This window comes from Suricata suricatta, chromosome 3 (assembly GCF_006229205.1).
Source record: "Suricata suricatta isolate VVHF042 chromosome 3, meerkat_22Aug2017_6uvM2_HiC, whole genome shotgun sequence".
In the NCBI taxonomy this organism is placed as follows: domain Eukaryota; kingdom Metazoa; phylum Chordata; class Mammalia; order Carnivora; family Herpestidae; genus Suricata; species Suricata suricatta.
In genome coordinates this window covers 99,588,715-99,608,492 of record NC_043702.1, presented here as the reverse complement: position 1 = coordinate 99,608,492, position 19,778 = coordinate 99,588,715, and the positions used below count along the sequence as shown (strand labels likewise).

General features: G+C 51.3%; 1 protein-coding gene and 1 long non-coding RNA gene across 2 annotated transcripts in view; one reads left to right on the top strand and one right to left on the bottom strand.

The window, feature by feature from the left end:
• The window catches only part of GLI2 (GLI family zinc finger 2), a 178,338-nt gene that overhangs the window by 96,168 nt on the left and 62,392 nt on the right, over positions 1 to 19,778 (bottom strand). The window lies entirely within an intron of this gene.
• LOC115286557 lies at positions 101 to 5,225 on the top strand. The gene is made up of 3 exons (XR_003906127.1): positions 101 to 189; positions 733 to 792; positions 5,125 to 5,225. It is a non-coding gene; the product is annotated as an uncharacterized LOC115286557 (long non-coding RNA).

The following is a 19,778-nucleotide window of genomic DNA, read 5'->3' as shown; positions in this document are numbered from 1 at the left end:
TAAATGTAGCAAATGCCCCAACAGTCACCTGCAAACATCACAACTTCCTTTACAGGGTGACATTCAAGTGTGTCTTCTTCTAGTTCAAGAGCATGACCTCTGTCAGAGAGCAGGGGCAGAGTGAAGGGACCCTGTTCTTTCTCCCTCAGAAGCCCCAGCTCAACAAACTTCATGAGGCAACAAACTTTGGTACGCCTGATATTCTAGAAAAGGCACCATTTCAGGGACAGAAAACATAACAAAGGTTGTTGGGGGCTGGGGAGGGGAGAGAGAGAGGGCAAAGGGCCAGGATAGATACTTTGGGGAAATGGAACTGTTTTAGATATTGATTGTAGGGGTGGCTACACAACTGCGTGCATGTGTTAAAATGTATGGAACTGTAAATCTCAAAAGAATGAATTTTACATACATAAATTATACCTTAATAACCTTGACTTGAAAAAAGAAGAGGAAATAAAGAGACAGTTAGGGCCAGATGTGAGCCCAGATGTGAGGCCAGACCACGTGTCTCAGTCGAGGAGATGAGAAAGAGTAGGGTGAAGCAGAGAGTGTCAGTAGGACCCACGAGGGGACATCTCACAAGGTGGTATGACCCCGATCTTCCTAAAGGGACTGGAAGACCAAGAAGATGACAGACAGGCTGGAGGGGCCAGGCCTCTCCCGGGGAGAGGGGTTCTGCACTGTGACTGAAACCCCTTCCCCCTCCTTCCGGCTTTCTTTTCTTCCCTCCAGCTTCATGTCACAGGTCCACAGAGCTCCCAAGGGACTTTTGGGGACACCTGTCACTCACAGGTGAGACTGGAGGGGAGCCTGGGCCCCACCCCATCCCCAGCCAGGTGCCTTCCACCTAAACATCCGTCTCCCTGCTCCCTTCCCCGTGGGGGAGGCATCTTGAGGCCTACCGGGAGCCCCCATCCTTTAATGCCCAACCTGGCTCACCCTCCCTGCACCCCAGCCCTGGACTCGGAGGGTGTGACTCCTGAAATGAAATCTGGAGCTGCACCACCTTCCTTCTTCCAGAGGTGAGTGGCCCCCAGAGACTGGCTCTAAACTCATGGTCAAGTGAAGCCCCTGAAATAAGCTGAATTATTTTATTTCCAAGCTATATCTTCCCCACTCTGTATTTGTAGTGTATTCTGGAATCAACCTACAGGGCTCTCCGGGTCCCTGATCACCTTCTATTCCCAAGGACCTGACCCATTGCAAGCTTTTTTATTTTTTTATGTCTTTTATTTTATTTTGAGACAGAGACAGAGAGTGAGCTGGGGAGAGGCAGAGAGAGAGGGAGACACAGAATATGAAGCAGCTTCCAGGCTCTGAGCTGTCAGCACAGAGCCCAACACGGGGCTCAAACCCACAGACTGTGAGATCATAACCTGAGCCAAAGTTGGACACTTAACTGACTGAGCCACCCAGGCTCCCCGTAAGCTTTTTTTTTTTTTTGTCTCATTTCATTTCATTAATTCCAGTATAGTTAACATAGAGTGTTACATTAGTTTCAGGGGTACGATACAGTGATTCAGCACTTCCCTCCATCACTCACTGCTTACCACAACAAGTGCACCCTTAATCCCCAGCACCAATTTCACCCAACCCTCCACCGACCTCCCCTCTGGGGGCCAGCAGGTTGTGCTCTACACGTAAGAGTCCATTTCTTGGTTTGTCTCTCTCTCTTTCTCTTTTTTTCCCCTTTGCTTTGTTTCTTAATTCCACATATGTGAAACTATATGGTATTTGTCTTTTTCTGACTTACTTTACTTAGCATAATATTCTCTAGCTCTATCCATATTGTTGCAAATGGCAACATTTCATTCTCTTTTATGGATGAATAATATTCCTCTGTGCATGTGTGCGTGTGTGTGTGTGTGTGTGTGTGTGTGTGTGTGTGTGTATCACATCTTCTTTATCCATTTTTCCATTCATCTATCGATAGACACTTGGGCTTTTAGAAGTCAACCACAAGAGAAAGTCTGGAAAGAGTCAAATCAATGGAGGTTAAGTAACATGCTAGTAAACAATGAATGGGTCAATCAAGAAATGAAAGAAGAAATCCAAAAGTATGTGGAAACAGGGGCACCTGGCTGGTTCAGTTTGTAGAGCATGAAACTCTTCATCTCAGGGTCATGAGTTCAAGTCCTGTGTTGGGTATGGTGCCTACTTAAAAACAAAAAGCACATGAAAACAAACAAAAATGAAAACGCAACAGTCCAAAACCTTCAGGAAGCAGTGAAAGTTGTTCTAAGAAGGAGTTTTATAGCAATACAGGCCTACCTCACAAAGCAACAAAAATCTTAAATAAACTAACTTTACACCTAAAGGAGCTAGAAAAAGAACAGGGACACCTGAGTGGCTCAGTCAGTTAAGCATCTGAATCCTGATTTCTGCTTAGGTCATGATCTCACAATTCATGAGATTGAGCCCTGAGCTGGGCTGTGTGCTGACAACTGGAAGCCTGCTTGGATTCTGTCTCCCTCTCTCTCTCTCTGTCCCTCTCCTGCTTGCACTTTGTCTCTGTCTCAAAATAAACAAATAAACTTAAAAAAAAAAGAACAAAATCCCATACCAACAGAAGAAAGGAGATAATAAAGATTAGAGCAGAAATAAAAGACATAGAAGCTTAAAAAAACCAATGGAACTGATCAATAAGACCAAGAGCTGGTTCTCTGAAAATATCAACGATGTCGATAAACCTCTAGCCAAACTCTTCAAAGGAAAAAAAAAAGGAGAAAGGACTCAAATAAACAAAATCACACATGAAAGAGGAGAAATAACTAACACGACAGAATTACAAACAATTGTAAGAATATTACAATAAACTATATGCCAACATATGGGACAGCCTTGAAGAAACATATAATCTCCCAAAACTGAAGCAGGAAGGAACAGAACACTTGAGCAAGTGTCTCATTGATGCTGGGCCATCGGGAGATCCGCGCTCTCCCTCGAGACTACACTACACACTGCCCTGTAGCTCCCTGCATCTGCCCTCTTACCTCCCTTCCCCCTCCCCCTGCCCTCCCAAGTCCAAGGGGGCTCTGGGGAAGCAAGGAGGGGTGGGACTTCCCCCAGCTGGACACTGTCGCAGCCTCAGTACTTCTGGGGGAGGCCTGGGTAACTGACAGGGCACTGGGGAGTGGAGCCCAGAAGCTCTGAATCGGGGCTGCCTTTCCTGAGAGCATCACACTCAAGATCTTCTGAAAAAGTGACAACACATGTAGGACACCCAATGCATGCACTTGCTCAGATAATCCTCCCAAGTATCCTACGTAGTCAGTGCCTCAGCTCCACTTTACAGACGCAGAAACTGAGCCTCTGTGAGGTCGTGTTACCATGGTAACACAAGCAGCTTTTTCCATGATCAGGTGTTACCTTTTAAGAATGGCTTAAAAAAAAAAAAAAAAAAAAGACCGATCTCCTGTTTTGCTCCTTGGGGTAAGAAATATCTGTATTTCAGTCCACATAGCCAAGTGGGAGGGTTTTGTGTACCCATGACAGCTAGAAACGGATTTAACACCAAATTATGTTCAACTTCACCTCGAGTACCAAAATTTTATTTTTCGAAACCATACAAATCAAATCCTGCTTGAGAAAGACAGAACTCAGCCATTTATAATTTCTCTCACATGCAGATACCTTCGTTTTCCTAACCCAGCTCCCACCTGCTTTTTTTCTCGCTTATTCCTGCTGTCTGAGCTGTCCCACTGCACAGAGAGAACACCTGAAGGCTTTGCCTTTATTGGCGCAAAATGAGGTTTGTGCCTGTTTGTGAAAACCACATATATGACCTGCTTTCCTTCCTGAGGGCAGACCTGGGGGACCCAGAGCAGAAGAGAAGAGAGGGCTTGAGTGTAGGAGGGGTAGAGGACTCCATGTGTAAGGAGGGACATGAGGCTGGATCCCAAAAAGGTGGCCCTACCCAGGCTTGAAAAGATGGGGAAACTAAGAGGCCCCTTGCCTCTTTTTAAAAAAAATTTTTTTTAAGTTTATTTTTTTAAGTTTATTTAGAGACAGCACGAGTCGGGAAGGGGCAAAGAGAGATGGAGACACCGAATCTGAAGACAGACTCCAGGCTCTGAACTGTCAGCACAGAACCCAACGCAGGGCTTGAACCCACGAACCGTGAGATCATGACCTGAGCTGAGGTCGGATGCTTCACCGACTGAGCCACCCAGGCACCCCCAGAAGCCCCTTGCTGTAAATCTGCACGGAAAGTAATTAAGTTTGGCCAACTCTCTAATTAAAATTCCCAACTGGCAAAGCCCCCATGGCTGGGCTCTAGAAATTCACGAAGACCACAGCGACACTAAGCATGTGGGTGGTGGGCTGGGTGCAGCCTGCTGGCGCAGAAAAACATTCTGCTGTCCTGTCCCTCACTCTCAGCATCCTTAAAGCAAACCCTTTCCCCTTCTCAAGAGCCCCCCGCACCCCCCGCCGAGGAGTGAAGGTCACTGTGAAGGCCGAAAAGTCAGGCCCTCCCATCTGTTCAGCCTGTGCAATACTGTGCATGCAAGTGGGTGCAGGGGCTGCAGCGGGATCTTTGGATGCTCCAATTTATTGCCCCCTCCACCGTCCAGCACAATATGCAGACCTAGGAAAATGCACACACATTTCTGCATATGGGCATTTTAGCTGGCATTTAAGATCCTACATGTTGGGGCACCTGGGTGGCTCAGTCAGTTAAGCGTCCAACTTTGGTTCAGGTCATGATCTCACGGTTTGTGGGTTCTAGCCCCACATCGGGGCTCTGTGCTGACAGCTCAGAGCCTGGAGTCTTCTTGGGATCCTGTGTCTCCATTTCTCCCTCTCTGCTCCTCCCATGCTCGTGTTCTCCCTCTCTCTCTCTCTCTCTCTCTCTCTCAAAAATAAATAAACATAAAAAAAAAAAAAGGAAAAGAAGATCCGAAATGCTGAAATACGGCAGACTGAGGCAGTTCAGCTAGATGCTGAACAAAGTAACTGGTTCGCTCTGCTGGCTGACGGGCCCCCTTCACGTGGCTAGGTGGCTCTGGTGTGTTAAGAGCTCCTCATTAGCGTGGGCGCGTGCAAACAGAGTCTAACACATGGAATCGGAATCTACTGGTTTTCGTCCACAAACTCCTAAATAGTAATTATGGGTTACTGCAGGGTGACAGCCCCAGGCTGTTAAGTGACTGCGGCCTGATCATCTCCCAGACGTCCAGCCAGCAGCAGGGCCACAGCCACGGGCCAGCCAGCGGATGCGTGTGTCCCAGGAGAGCAGCCCAGTCGGGCCGCCATCCCTGGTCTACACAGCCCTCCTCCTGCCAGCCTACTGATGCCAGCTCTCCCCACACACCACTGGGGACCGTGCTCACCCAGGATCCCCAGCCATCTCCCACCTGGACGGAGCCTGCCACAGGGGCCTGACAGGCTTCTCTCTCCCTCCCCACCAGCTGTAAAATTCTACATGCAAACCCAACCAAGCCCGCTCGAGGCCAAGGTCACGCCCCCAGGCTGGGTGCACAGCCCCTTCAGTTCCGGCTGCAGCTGACCCTCCAGCCCTTCCTAACTCTCCCTAAAACCAGATCCTTGGCCGTTCCCTCTTTTCTCTGAGTTCTTCCAGGCAGGGCACTGTTCAGCTAAAGGCCTTTGGCCTAAGCCAAAGCTGTGCCATGGGGAGGCATGGGGAGGGGGACACATGGAAGCCATGAAAGGCAAAGCCCCTGCCCTTGATGGGTGAGGAACCAGATCCACCCTTGGGCTCTTGGAGCTGATCCCTGGCAGGGTCCCCCCATGGCCGCACCTGGGTTTGGGTCAGAAGGTGCTGATGGCAGAATTGCACCCAAAGAGGGGAGCTCAGAGGGCTTCGAGCAGAAGAAAAATCCTGAAAACTGCAAAAATGAAGCCAGGTCTGCTCTTTCCTTTTTGCTATCGGATGGGAGTCTAAAAAGTAAGTCTCACACCATGTATATGACTCCATATTTTGCTTCTAGGTTTTTTGCATTGTACTACGTCATTAAGATTCTTCATAAATATCATTTTAGGGCACTCACGCTGTCTCATTCCGGGGAGATTAATTTATTTAAACTTTCCCCTTTATTCAGCCAAGTCTTTAAACACTATAAAGTGACTTTACTACACCCATGATTCTGTTTATGCAGCATTCCTCAGTCTTAATTATTTGTATAAAGAGATGGTCTTCTGCCATTAGATCCATTATTGGCCACAAAACGTAACTAATACGCTTGACTGTAATATCATAAGGGGAAAGGATTCTGTCTCTCCTTCTCATCCAGTCCCTGGCAGGAGGAGGCCACAGTGAATATTTGCGGTTGAAGGGAGAACAAAGAGGTGAGTGAGCGAGTGAGTCAGTGTGTAAGTGACGACCCCCCCCCCCCCCCGCCGCTGTATTTTACTGAAGTTACAATTCGTTAATTCCCCATCGGGGACCCAGGCTCAGCCAACACTTTAACATATCGCCTCATCCTCAACAGTATCCCTAGATGTTGATATACAAGGGTCTAAAAAAGAAAATAAACACCGTTTCACGAGCAAATTCCAGTATCAAAACGAAGGCCACTGGTCCGCCGCCTTTGGACCGCTGGCGGTGTTTATGAGAGCTGACCACACGCACACCTAGGATCCCGCTGTCTCACTCCCAGTGAGGCCTTCGCAGAAGGACTCCACCAAGACTGTACAAGGATGCTCACAAGCGGCACAGAATAGCCCCCAAATGGAAAACAGCTGGGATGTTCATCGACACTACAACAGAGCATATGTTGTGCTATATTCTCAAAAAAGGAATATCCAACAATGAGAACAGACTACAACATGATGTAACACCACAAACGAATCCCCCAAATATAAGAAAGAGGCCAGACACAAAAGAACACACACTGCGCAATTCTGATTCTCTAAATCAGACCTGCCGTTGGGGGTCAGGACTGCGCTGCCGCAAGGGTAGGACCTGGGAGTGGACACGGGCTCTGGGCTGCTGGCTGTCATCTTGTTCTTGATTTGGGGGCTGGTTCACACGAGTGCGTTCAAGTGATAACACCTCACCAAACTGTGCACTTAGGACATGTGTATTTTACTGTTTGCATGCTACATTCTAACAGCTTTTTTGAAGGATGCAGGGTCATTTTTTTAAACTTTATCACAAATAGAGTCCTTAAAGAATTTCTCAAGTGTGCACACGCAGGGCCCTGGAGAGACCCATGAGTGATGCCAATGCAGGGTCTGTCCACCAGGTCTGCAGTGGGACCTCAGGAAGTTCAGACTGGCACGGCACAAGCGAGAGGTGGTCTGCTGGGGAAGCAGCCCTGACGGGCACACTGTGAGGCTGGGTCATGCCCTGGGCAGGTGCACACCCAGGGTGAAGGCCCAGCCCATCCCAGGCCTCATGCCCAGGCCTTGCCAGGCCTTCTCAGACCTCTTGCGCCTGACACACTACCGTCTGTGGTGTGAGTGACAGGTCCAGGTTCCGAAGGGCCTGAAGCCTGTACGATTTGGTCAGGGGACTCTTTAATGGATCTCCAATTAAGCCTAAGGCCGGAGAAGGGGCCACGCAGACAGGGCCCTGAAGCACAAGCATCTCCACTGGCCAGGACCCCCCGTTCCTGTCCTCAGACTGGCCCACCCCAGACTGGCCTCAGGTGCTTTCCAGAGCCTGTGTCAGCGAGGGCCAGCAGAGCCTTGTGTCTCCCTACTGGTCAGCCAGACCCGACCCACACAGGCCCCACAGAGAAAGGCCATTCCTGAGACGGTGCTTACTCTGCTGTCTGACCTGCCCGCATCCTTCATCCAGCCCCTCCCCAGCCAGCAACAGACCCTCCAAAGACAAGCCCCACACATTCACCTGTCCCCCCACTCCGTACTGCTCTGCTGAATACTTCAACCCACAGGTAGGGACGTTCCCTTATCACACTTCTGACCAGATGTGATCTCACGGGTCTCTGCAGCAGGAATGTACTGGGGAGCTTTTTGGGAAGGCGTGGCTGTCTGATCAAGGCTCTGCTCCAGTCTGTCGTCCCGTGAGCCCCTTGGGTCAGAGCATGCCCAGCAGGACCCTGAGGAGAGCCTCCCATTACACTGCCCTGAGGAGTGTGTTTCCTGCCGGAGAAATGCTGTTCTTGTACACACACACAGCAAGGCATCCTGGGTAACCTCGGCCAGCCCTGAGGACAGAGGAGTGGCCCTGAATACTCACTCCCGCCTTCGCAAAGCATGATGGCCTCTGAGATCTTCCCTACTTTCTCCTCCCGGCTTGCCACTAAGCAGTTTGTTTGGTCTGCACATTCGACTTCTTCTGAATATACAAAGTGAATGAATCACAATGTCTGAAAACTGGGAGTGGGGAGGGAATCAAGTTTGAGTGATTACTGTGCGCAGGTACCTTTTTTTTTTCCCCACGTCTGGACAAAGGGAATGTGTTGTAAGGAGTAACAGCTTTGGAGCTAAGTGGAGCTCAGATGTATCCTGGCAGGGCTCACCTCACTTACCCATCTGTAGAATGGGTTAACAGTACTAGATAGGCTTATGTTCAGGAAGAGATAACAGACACAAAGAGTCTGATATAGCAAGGACCCAATAAACATTGGCTGTTATTTTTATAGGCTTCTGTACGTCTCACTGCACAAGTAATAGCTGTATTTCTAAAGCTGTATTCTGTTTATGCTTTACTTCGCAGTGTCCCATGTCAGAGCGGATAGATCGAACTCCGTTTTCACTGCTGCAGGTTACTCCTCAAAATGGAAACACCATAGTTTGCTTAACCATTTCTGGATTGTTCGGGTTGTTTCTAATTCTCGGTTGATATAAACAACGCTACAAGAGACTTTCCCATCCCTGCTCACTGGGCACATGCGCAACTGTTCCTCCAGGATAGATCCTGAGAAGGGAAACTGCTGGATCTCGAGGAGTTCTAAATTTGTAATTCATGCTGTCAAATGCCTTCCAGAAGGAACGCACGGCTGACACTCCCCTGGCAGCTGAGGGAGAGGGTCCACTCCTCCCCATCCTGCCTTCGTTAAACTTTTAAGTCTTTGCCAGTTTGATGACTACTCCCTAGATACTAAGGAGGTTGGCGGGCTTCTTCCTTATGCTTAAGTTACATTTCCTTATGTTTATGGTCTACCAATTAACCTACTTTTTACGTATTTTTAAGACACTGGGCAATCTCTTTCTTTGTTTTGTCAAGGTTCCTGTCCTTCCGTTGCGTTACATACACGGGACATGTTACTCCCAGTCTGCTACCTGTCTGAACACTGTTCATGGCATCTTTTTCATACGAAAGGTTACAGTTTTACTGATGGCTGCAGTCTACTTTGGTGTGTATCAAAAAGTCAGTGGGAATAGAGACTCGGACAGACACAGGTGGATCAGGGTGGGGGTGGAGGATGTTCACCGAAGAATCAGGGGCTGGGGATTTCCATGTAAGATTCCTTCAGCTCTAGTCAATGTCTGAAAAGTTCTTCAACAAAAAGGTCAGAAGAAAAGTATGCAATTCCCATAGAGTCGAGTGTGCCCATCTATTCCTGTATGGCTTTCACATTCTGTGTCTTGTTTAGGGATTCCCAGGGCAGCCAAAGTGTGGGGGTGAATGAAAGAGTTCACTCCCCTAGATTGGATTTAAAAAACAAAAATCAGTCCTAGAATCATTTTCCATGTACTTTTATAAAGCCTATGAAGTACGGATTTAAATTTCTTCTCTCTATAACCCATTACCTTAATACTACCTACAAGACAGTGAAAAACAAACTAAATTCCCAGTTGTACTTTTTCATCTATTTCTGGACTTACCATTCTGATCCAACGCCCTGTTGTAATCGCTATATTCTAAAATACGCTTTAACGTCCGGAAGGGCAGGCCTCCCGCCCCCACCCCCGATCACCGTCTTCTTTCGCAAAGCAGTTTTGGCTCTTTGGGGATATTTTCTCTTCCAGTCGAATTTTACAATCAGCTTGGAGAGTTCCATTAGAATCCTCCTGGGATCTGGAGCGTGACTGATGGCACCGAACTGATAGGTAATAATAACAAGCGTAGGGGTGTGGGGAGAGGCGAGAATGTGTCTGCAGAGGCCTGAGCCCGGCCAGTGGTCAGTAAACAGGAGCGGCTATTATTACGATAATTGTGACTCTAAGCAGGGAGGGGCTCCCGGGGACACGCCACATCCATCCCGTCCCTTCTGGTCCAAGGAAACATTCTGGAAAACTGTTTTCAAATTGCTTTCGAGCCCATCCCCTTTTTCTGCATGGGCCATGTCCCCACAAACAGAACTTTGGTTCTTTAGCCCCGTCCCCATATACCCTCCCTCCAAGCAAGCAGCGCCTGGCCCTTCTCACACCCAGGTCACCATGTCCAGCCCAAAGTCTTTCTTCAAGCTTTCCCTCTGGAGGTGGCCCACTGCTTCAAGCACCCGAGTCCACACCAGGCCTGCCAGGGCCCAGGACCAGCTGGAGATACTGATGCAGCCTCTACCCTGCTGGCACACCATATGCTGACAGGCGCGGCCCATCCCTGTGCCCAGGTCCCGGCTAAGGAGGGGGACTTGCAGGCACAAAGTTAGCCCCCAGGCCAGGCTCCCATTTCCCCAGCATGGACCCCAGTGCCCCACCAGGTCTCATAGGACCCACAACCGTGGGTGTCACCTCCCCACTTCATGGATGAGAAGACAGGCTCCCAGAGAAGAGTGCATCAGGAACAAAAGTGGGGAAGCTAGGACCCAAAGCCAGGTCTGCCTGGCACCCCTCAGCCCCACTGCTCCTCAAGATGGTCGGCGCTGGGACCAACAGATACCCCTACGAAAGGTGCCCCCCGGGACAGACCCTGCACAGGGACACCCCTCCCATTCCTTTCTCATCATCACAAGGACAGCAGCTGCCACAGTATTGAGCTGTTGACAAACTAGTCCGCATGCCGCAGAGGCGTCTTCGAAGCTGCCTACATCCTCCTGAGCAGAGAGATACCTCATTAGCGTGCTATATTTCAGCCCCGAGAAAACAATGCATGCCAAGAGACCATAAACAACAAGTACAAATGCTACAGGTCACAGATGATAGATGCCACCGCAGACACTCTACGTGGGCCCTGCTTACACAGACAGGAGTGAGGCCCACTTCCGGGCACATCTGTCTTTCCCCAAATGCTGACGCAGGACGAAGCCAGCACAGCCTGTGTTCCACACGCATACAGGGGGCCCCAGCCCCCCACTATTAGCCTTCTCTCCTGACGGGTGAGCCATACTCTGCTCTGGTGACGTTCAATATTTCCAGCCTCTCGCTACCCTACTCTGGCTACTGGTTCTTTCGTTTATTATCATAACTTTTTTCTTCCCCCACCACTTGCTACAGGTCCAGGAATTTTTCTCTTTGAAAAATAGTTTCAAAACACCCCGGCCAATTTCTGGAAAGAGCTGGCCGGTCGGTGGAGAGATCAGGCCAAAGCCAAGGCAAACGGGCTGTCGCACAGAGCGACTGTGCCTCACAGAGCGGGCTCTGTTGGCTGGAGGGGCGGTTCTGGAAAGGAGGCACCGAGGGTTGAATGCGGTCACTCTCAGCCCTCGGGGGGGGGGGGGGGGGGGGGGGGGGCAGCTGGGATGGTGGCCAGTGGCCCGGAGCCCTCTGGCATGGGGACAGGCAGGAGCTGAGTGCCTCTCTTGAGGGTCTGCGGGCAGTGGGCTGCAGGCTGGCCTCGGGCTTCTTTCGAGCAGCCTCTGGACAAAGAGGTCCGTGGGACCCAGGCAGGGTGCTGGGGCAACCGAGGACCCTGAGTGTTCTACCCGAAGGTGATTGGGAGGAGGTAGGAAAGTACTCGAAGTGGTCACACACTCCACCACCAACCGAGATTGTACAGGGGTGGGGAGAGGTGCATGGCACAGCCTCTCTGGGCACCGGTGCAGGCAGTTGAGGGGCCTGGATGGCCTTGACATTGCAGGGCTGCTCACGGCCCAGCCTCAGGCAGGGAGGTCAAAACACATCCTGCAGCATTAAAAGGGGGACCAAAATGTAGTCTGGGGACCCCTGAAGATCCCCCAGATCCTTTCAAGAGGCCCACAGAGTTGAAACTGTCTTAACACTAAGATGTTTATAGATACTGGGGGTTTCCAAAGGCTACCATAGAACAGATTGAATGCAGAAAAGATAAGAGATCACTACTTCATTAGGCAAGATGGTAAGGAGGTGTGTAAAACCGAAAACCAATGCCATTCTTGTAATGTTTTTGTGGTCTGGGAAAGTATTTTTCATAACATGTTATGAGTTATTTTCACTACATGAAGTGGGCTTATTACGATTATTTTCAAATGAATTTAAAATATCATTTAAATTTCTCAATTTTAACTTCTAAATATCAATGAATCAATATCAATAGATATAAACTTCCCATCCTCCTGAAAAACTCTTTGGAGTTTTCAATATACAAAAATATTTTAAAATGTATTTATTTATTTTAAGAGAAAGAGACTGGGGCAGAGAGAGAGAGAGAGAGGGAGACAATGAATCCCAAGCAGGCTCCGAGTTATCAGCACAGAGCCCCATGTGGGGCTCAAACTCATGAACCATGAGATCATGACCTGAGCCAAAATCAAGCGTCAGACACTAATGGACTGAGCCACCCAGGTGCCTCGGAATTTTCAATAATTTTTAAGAGTGTAGAGCGGTCCCGAGAACAAGGGGTTTAGGAACTGCAACTTTACAAGAACCTGCATGACAAGGGGTTTTAAGTGGACAGGATGCACTGGTGGATGAATAAAGTAACAAATACAACACAATCTCATTTTGTCACACAGGACATGGGCCTCTGTGTATAATATACTGGCACAAGAAGACTTGCAGGCAACTGTTCCAAAATCTTACTGTTAGCTTTTTCTGGGCAATGTTTCTTGTCTGTCATTCATGTGTGTTACTACTGCAATCAAATGAAGTGCATAATTAATGTTTAAAGTTTAGTCTATCATGTTCTGCAAAGGAGTTGTTGAACAAATACCACTCATGGGCCCTTACTAGCGGCTAGGCAGTGTGCGCAGTGGTCAGGGATGTGGGTTACTTAATCCCAACGATAGCTCTGGCTTACCAGCCTCACATTACAGATGAGAAATGGAAGGTCAGGGAGAGGCTTAGCACCTTGTCCACAATCATTCGGACAGCAGGTGACACAGAACTGGGACTCCAGTCTGGGCCAGTCAGTCACCAGAAGCCTGGGCTCCTGACCACTGGGCTAGGTGGCTCTCCCCAGGGCCTCTGGAAAGCCTGTGTGAAACAGCCTGCCCTGTGGGGTCCTTGGCATTAACACTGCATGGAGGGCTCGGCCTGCTCTGTGGACTTCACCTCTGAGGGGCAAGGACCCAAGTCTCTCACAGGCACTCTGCAGTCCCTGTGTTCTCCCCTGGGCTGTGCAGGTGACTGATGGACAGGACCGGGTAGCCACAGCACCTCAGCACGGCCCCGGGGACAGTCGGGTCTGCTGTAGGCTGGCTCACTCCAGCCACCGCTCTCTGTTCGAGGGGCTCACCCCAAATCCGAACACAGACCGGCCTCTGTGGTCACAGCTGAGGCATTACTCTGAGCACAGGTCTCTACTCTCACTTCCCTGACCACAGACGTGGGCTTGGAGGAGGTCAAGGGGGCTGGAATGATGGCTTCAGGTCATGCTCCGCCTTCTCCGACCTGCTGACTTCAGCATCTATCTGCCCACCGGCAACTGCCTGGCACAGTGACAAACTTTGCGCTCCCCTCCCTGGCTGGACAGAAGGCTCCGTAGCTCCCATGCCTCTGGCTCCCCCTGGAAGGGCCGGAACCCTCAGCTGATTCCTGAAGCGGGGTGCTTGCACTGGGAGCTGAGAAACATAATAAATGGGCCCAGCTCTGTGTGCAGCACCTAATTTGCAATAATATTGAAGTCTCCAACAATAACTCATTTACTCTTATAATAAATATATAAAAAAAGACAAATTGCTACATTGAACATGCATTTTCTTCACTGCAAGTAGCTGCTACCCCAGGGAGAGAGCCCTGTGCTGCTAACTAATAGTAAATCCTTTGGAAAATCATGTGTCATAATGATGGACAACCAGGGAAGGGGTATTAAATAGATTTAGAGGTTAGCTACCCTAACAAGAACAAAAGACGTCCTTTGCAAACCTGCACCTCTATAGGCACAGATCCGCCTCCGAGGAGCCCTCACCTTCTGACAGCCCAGGTGCAGAGAAGGAAGGAAAAGTTTCTGTCCCAGGTGGATGTGGCTGGATGTGGCTGGCTGGGTGTCACGGGGCAGAGGAGCGTAGGGGGAGGCCTGGGGGCATGCAGGGCTCACCTCCACTTCTAAGGTGCCTGCCCATCCAGTGCATCCAGGGAACAAAAGCTCAGAATATGCAAGCGGGGCTCCATCTCCGAGAAGAAAGCCCCAGGCAGCCTTGGCAGAGGGAGCTGGATGCTAGCTCTCTAGCTCAGGGACACTTCCCGCAGCAGTGTCACCAGAGTCAGCATTAAAGCCCAGTAGCCTGGGCCTGGAAGACAGAGCTGAGGAAAGAACTGTCTGGTTCTCCTGTTAGTTTGCAACGGCTGTGCCCACGAGGCATCCCTTCCAGTCTGTTTCTCCAAGTTCCAGGATTTGCCTTCTCGATTTGGGAATCCTAATCTCAAGGACGGGGTGACAGCTGTGTCCCAAAGCCTGAGCAGCCCTTCCCGCTGTCTGCCATTCTCTGTAGGAGTCCCTGATGTGAGAGAGGAGGAAGGTGGCCATCAAGCAGGTTGCAGGACTTGCAGAAAATCCCACTCCAGACGTGGCGGAGGCCGCACTCCCTCCCCGGGCTCTGGGGCTCCGGGAGCCGGGATGGCCCTTGGGCAGGAGTGGAGATCTAGAGCCGGCACATGGCACTTGGAGGAATCAATGGGTGAGTCACCTCAGCAGTACTTGGAGGGGCAGAGGCACAATCTCTCAGAGGTGTCCAGGGCCACCGGCCCACACCCTGCCCTCCAGTGACAAGCTGGCACTAAAAGGGGTGAGTCAAAGTTACCTGTGAAGTTCACGTTCTGGAACAAAACAAATCTCCCTACAAATTTCCCCGGGAGGGGCCAGGTGCCACTCTGATCCTGTGAGACCCGAGCCAAGTTACTCCCTCTCACAGAAAACTCAGTTTCCTCACCTGCAGAATGGGGGAGTAGCTCAGACACTACACACAATCCCCACGGTTCTCATTTGTTTGTTCATTCAATCAACAAACATGAGTAGTCTACAAGCTTGAAATAACTCATAAGGACAGAGGCAATTCCACAAAGACCACGTTGTAAACCTCAAGCTTGCCTTTAGAACACGAATCTCTCCAGCCCCAGCTAATACCTGTGGGTTTTGCAAACACACGTTGGCTGAAACACACAAGCACCACTTACAAAATGAGAGACTTTGCTTAAAACTCCATTTTACGTGGTCTTAGCCCGACAAACTTACGCAATTTTGGATTTGAAATATTTCCCCCTAAAACTTTAGAAAGGGAAACAAACTATTAAACCGAGTGGAGAAAGCCACGGGGACCTGAAGTCTGGGGCTCAGGAGGGGATGTCCTTTGACCTCTGAGAATAGGCTTGCTTACACTTCCTTCCTCCTTTAGCTGCTCCATTTCTCTGACTTCAAAATCCAAATACAGATTTGATTTCATGGCGCTTTATGCTTTTGGGATTACCAAATTGTTCTTTCCCTTTCCAGCATCTCACTTCTGAAAACCTTTCTATAGTTTAAGCAACACTGCCTCATGATTGATGACTCTTTTGTGAGTGCTATCAGTTTACTATTTTAACCAATATATCATAAATCAGAAAGAGGGATGCTGGGTCCAAATGGAGAGTGTAGCTTTCACTCATTACCTGGGAAGATTATAGCCATTTCATAGAATCCATTATCTAGGGAAAGGATCCTATTGGCGGGGGCCAGCAAAATTCATTTCATGCTTCAAAAGTTTGTGATGGGGCTGGCTAGGAAAAAAAACTAAATTGTTTGGAAGGTGGGGATCATGATTTGTTTAAAAACCACAAATGGCCAAGACTGAGCTGTGTCCATTATACCAAATGGCACTTTGTACTCAAATGCTGAGGCACCATCAGTCCTGGGGCCCAGCACCCTGACCACAGCCCTCCCAGGTCTCACCAGCAGCCTGACGGAGGAGGAAGTGCTGTTCCCTCCCTGCCCCCACTCCAGTCCAGGCCCCGGCGTGGTCCCCTCCATGGCCTCCAGTCCTGTCTCAACATGGCGGCTAGAGGGGTGTTCCTACACTGCCACCTGGTCAGGTCCTTCCTGCTGCTCTGAGGATTGGGCACCCAACCCTCACGGCCGATGACATCAGGTGGCCCGTCTCCTTGCCCCTCACCAGTCCTGGGGTTGTGACTTCTCCCCCCAACCCCAGAGGATGCCCACATGCTGCTTCCTCTGTCAGGAATGGCTTCCCCTCTAGAATCCGGGGAAGGACGCTCCCAGCTGTCAGTGGCTGTTTCCCTACGATCCACTACTTGAGGGGTTTCCAGCCATTTCTCCTTTAACATGGTCACTCTGATTTTATTTGTGGTCGCTGTCCCAGTTTCCCTGAGGGAGCCACCAGGAAGGCCTTACCTCCTCACCTAACTTTTTTTCCAACTGGTGAAAGCAAAATACAAATGTCTGAGAAACCAGCCCCAACAAGGACAGGGGTTGAGGTGGGGGGCTCTGTCCCTGCCTGTCCTTCCCCTGAGAGTGTTTCTTTACCCAGGTAGCACCTTACAAGGCCTTAGGGGCAGCACCACCCCCATTAGGACAGTCCCCTGACCTGTAGAGCCCCAGGGACCCCTGAAGGCCAGGTAAGGGCTTCTGGGAAGCCCAAAGAAAGAAGGATCTAAAGGAGGTTTTACAAAAAGAGCAGGAGGAAAGGGGAGGGACGAGGAAGAAAAGTGTCTTGCAGATTTTGCCAAGCTTCTAGAACATTCTTTTTGAATATGACTTTTGTTCCCTTCTCTCCTAACATCAACTTTCCCCCAATTCATTCCTCATGCGAAAACAGCATCTTCCCCAGGGAAGCTCGACTACGTGTGCTCCTCAGAGCTGAGGCTCCTCAGACAATACAGAGTCTTGTCTTCGAGTCCTCTGGGTAGGCAAGACCCCTGGGAACTGAAGCGGTTTAGACTGAGTTCTCAGAAGCTCGGCTTTGCCTTGTCTCAGAAGAAAGTCGTGTTTCAAAGTTCTGGCTGGCGCCGGAAGAGTGTGAGGAGCGTGTTTGTCTGTCGGGAGCTGAGCCAGGAGCCCGGGAAGAAATGCTGAGACTGATGATGTGAATTCCGCCACGCCCCCCCACCCGTCCCCATCAGGCAGCAGGAGTCGCTTAACTTTCCTTCAGTTCAGTCCTTAGGGCCCAGAGTCCTCCGACCCTCCTCCCCGGCCCTCCCTGCTGTGACCCCCAGCTCCCTTCTCCCCACCGCGCACCTCCCTTCCCCGCCCGTTCAGCCCAGCCCAGCCCAGCCCAGCCCAGCCGAGGCCCCTGCCTCCTGGGCTCCGAACTTGGAGCGCAGCGGCGCGGGGAGGAGGGCTCAGGGAGCCGAAAGCGCAGGCCAGGCCTGTGCAAACACGAGCGGCTGCCTCCTCATTTCCACTGGAAGCGTCGCAGGCAAGCCGTTCTCCTTCAACTTACCCTGAGCGGCCCGGAGGGAGGAGGGACGCCGCCTGATGGGGCGGCGGTGCCGACAGGGTAGCGGTCCGGAGGCCGCCGCGCCGCGGGCTGGGGCGGCGGGAGGGAACCTCAAGTGGCCGCCGGGAGGGCGGGGGGGGCGGGGGGGGGCGGGCGGGAGGTGGGGCGGCATGAATCATTTATGACCGGGCCGCGGAGGGTTTAGGAGCGCTTGCTCGCTAATGGAAAAGCTGGGAGATCCGAGTAGCTGGGGGCCGCTGGCCGGCTCCCCGCGCTGCTCCCGGCTGGGAAACCGTCCTGTCTGGCTGGGAAACCGTCCTGTCCGCCTGTTCATCCTCCAGGGCAGCGGCTGTCCTGGGGCGAGGGTCCAAAGCCCAGGTGCCACGGTGCCCGGAGCTCACAGCTCTGCTGCCCGAGGAGAGGGAGAGGGCGCAGGGTGGGGCCTTGGGGGACATTGGGGCCTCCGGGCTTGCTGGGTAAGAAGGGGAAACTGAGGCCCGCAGAGGGAGGGGTGACTTGCACAGGGTACACAGTGAGGCTGTGAAAAAGACACACAATCCCCCCTTCACAGCCCTTCCCCTCGATCTGGAACATCACCTGGTTTCCTGCCAACACTGAGAGTCACAAAGCCGGAGAGCAGGGTCCCTGCAAGCAGGGCGGCCCCTCACACGCAGGGGTCGCAGGAGCATCTGACCCCATCCCCAACAAGCTGAAATGTCGCTAATTGAGTTTCAGCCTGTTGCATGTGGCATCCTCAGGCTGTGGAAAAATCACTCCCCATGTCCTGTCCCTTTCACAGAAAGCCAGCTGTGGCAAGCACCTTGGGCAGGAGCCTCGGCACAAAGAAGGGCTGGAACCTTCACTGCTCGCTTTGTGACATGTGGATTCATCAGGTGAAGTCTGCACACCCCCCACCTCAGTCCCCCTCTGCAGGGTGCTCGGCCAAGAGAGTATTTTCTGCTAAAGGAGTAAGAGGAGTACTGGGGTGGGGAGCGGGTCAATATCATTGTCATTTTACCACTCCCCCTCCCCCCCCCCCCCCCCCGTGACATTCCTGTACCCTTTTCCGCATTTGATCACAAGGCATCATGAATAGGAAAGCAGTCCTTCTGTCCCCCAAAAGGAGGTTCTACCTTAAGTAATGGGATGAACGTTAGTACAAGACGTTTGAGATCTACCCAAGCACAGAAAGGGAGGGGCGAGGACCCCACCAGGAGGAGGAGCCAACCGCTGCTTTCCCAGGCCCCAACCTACCCTGGCCCGCCACACACACCTTCAGGAGCACCTCTGAGGCCCTGAAAGCAAGATAGGTTTCTTACAGAGGGGGTGGAGCCTAGGGGACCCAGTCCAAAGCCAGGAAGCAACCCTCTTCCCATGGCTTCCCTCCGTTTGGAATGCACTGATGCATCCCTCTAAATAAGGCACAAGGAGTCGTCAAAGTCCAGGCAGTTCTGCCCTCAGGCACAGGGTGTCAGGCTGGACTCAGCCCACCCGCCCCTCGGCTCTTCCCTTCCTCTGAAGAGGGGGTGCTGGATCTAGGGAGAGGGTCTGACCTGCCTGGGTGCACTGTGAGCGATTAGCACAGAGGATGCAGCCAGGTTCCCTGCGGATAAGGGTCCCTTGGATCCCAGGCCAGCGCCATGTGAGCCATGTGAGCCCGATGTATCCTCTGAGCTGAGTCAAGGCTGTTTCCCGGGAAGGGCAAGCTGGGGAGAAGATGGCCAAACCAGACGCTCCTCATGGAGCTGCCAAGGGGTCAGAGGTTTGTTTTGGTCGATTACACCAAAAACTCAGCCCCGAACCTCCTAGGTCAGAAAAACTAAAAAGCAGAACCCCTTCTTGGGTGGTAGGGCCTCGGATAGCACCGCAAAGCCCACAAAGGGAAAACAAGGGACGTGACCCAAACATTGCCTCGGTCTCAGGGGAGCGAAGGGCCCAAGGAGGCTGGAAGCTGGCGGAACGCTGCTGAGAGCGCACACTTCCTTCTTGGTGTTGAGGACTCTGCGGAATTGTGACCCTTCCAACGGGAGTCAGTTGACAGTGGTGTGGGTGGGGGCAGGGGGCATATGGAACCAGTTAAGAACCAGCCTAGCAGCTCATTCAGTGAGATTCTTCTCGGTTTAGAGCATGTGGCTGCTCTGGAGCCTCCAAAAGTAGCACCATCACACTTTCAGGCAT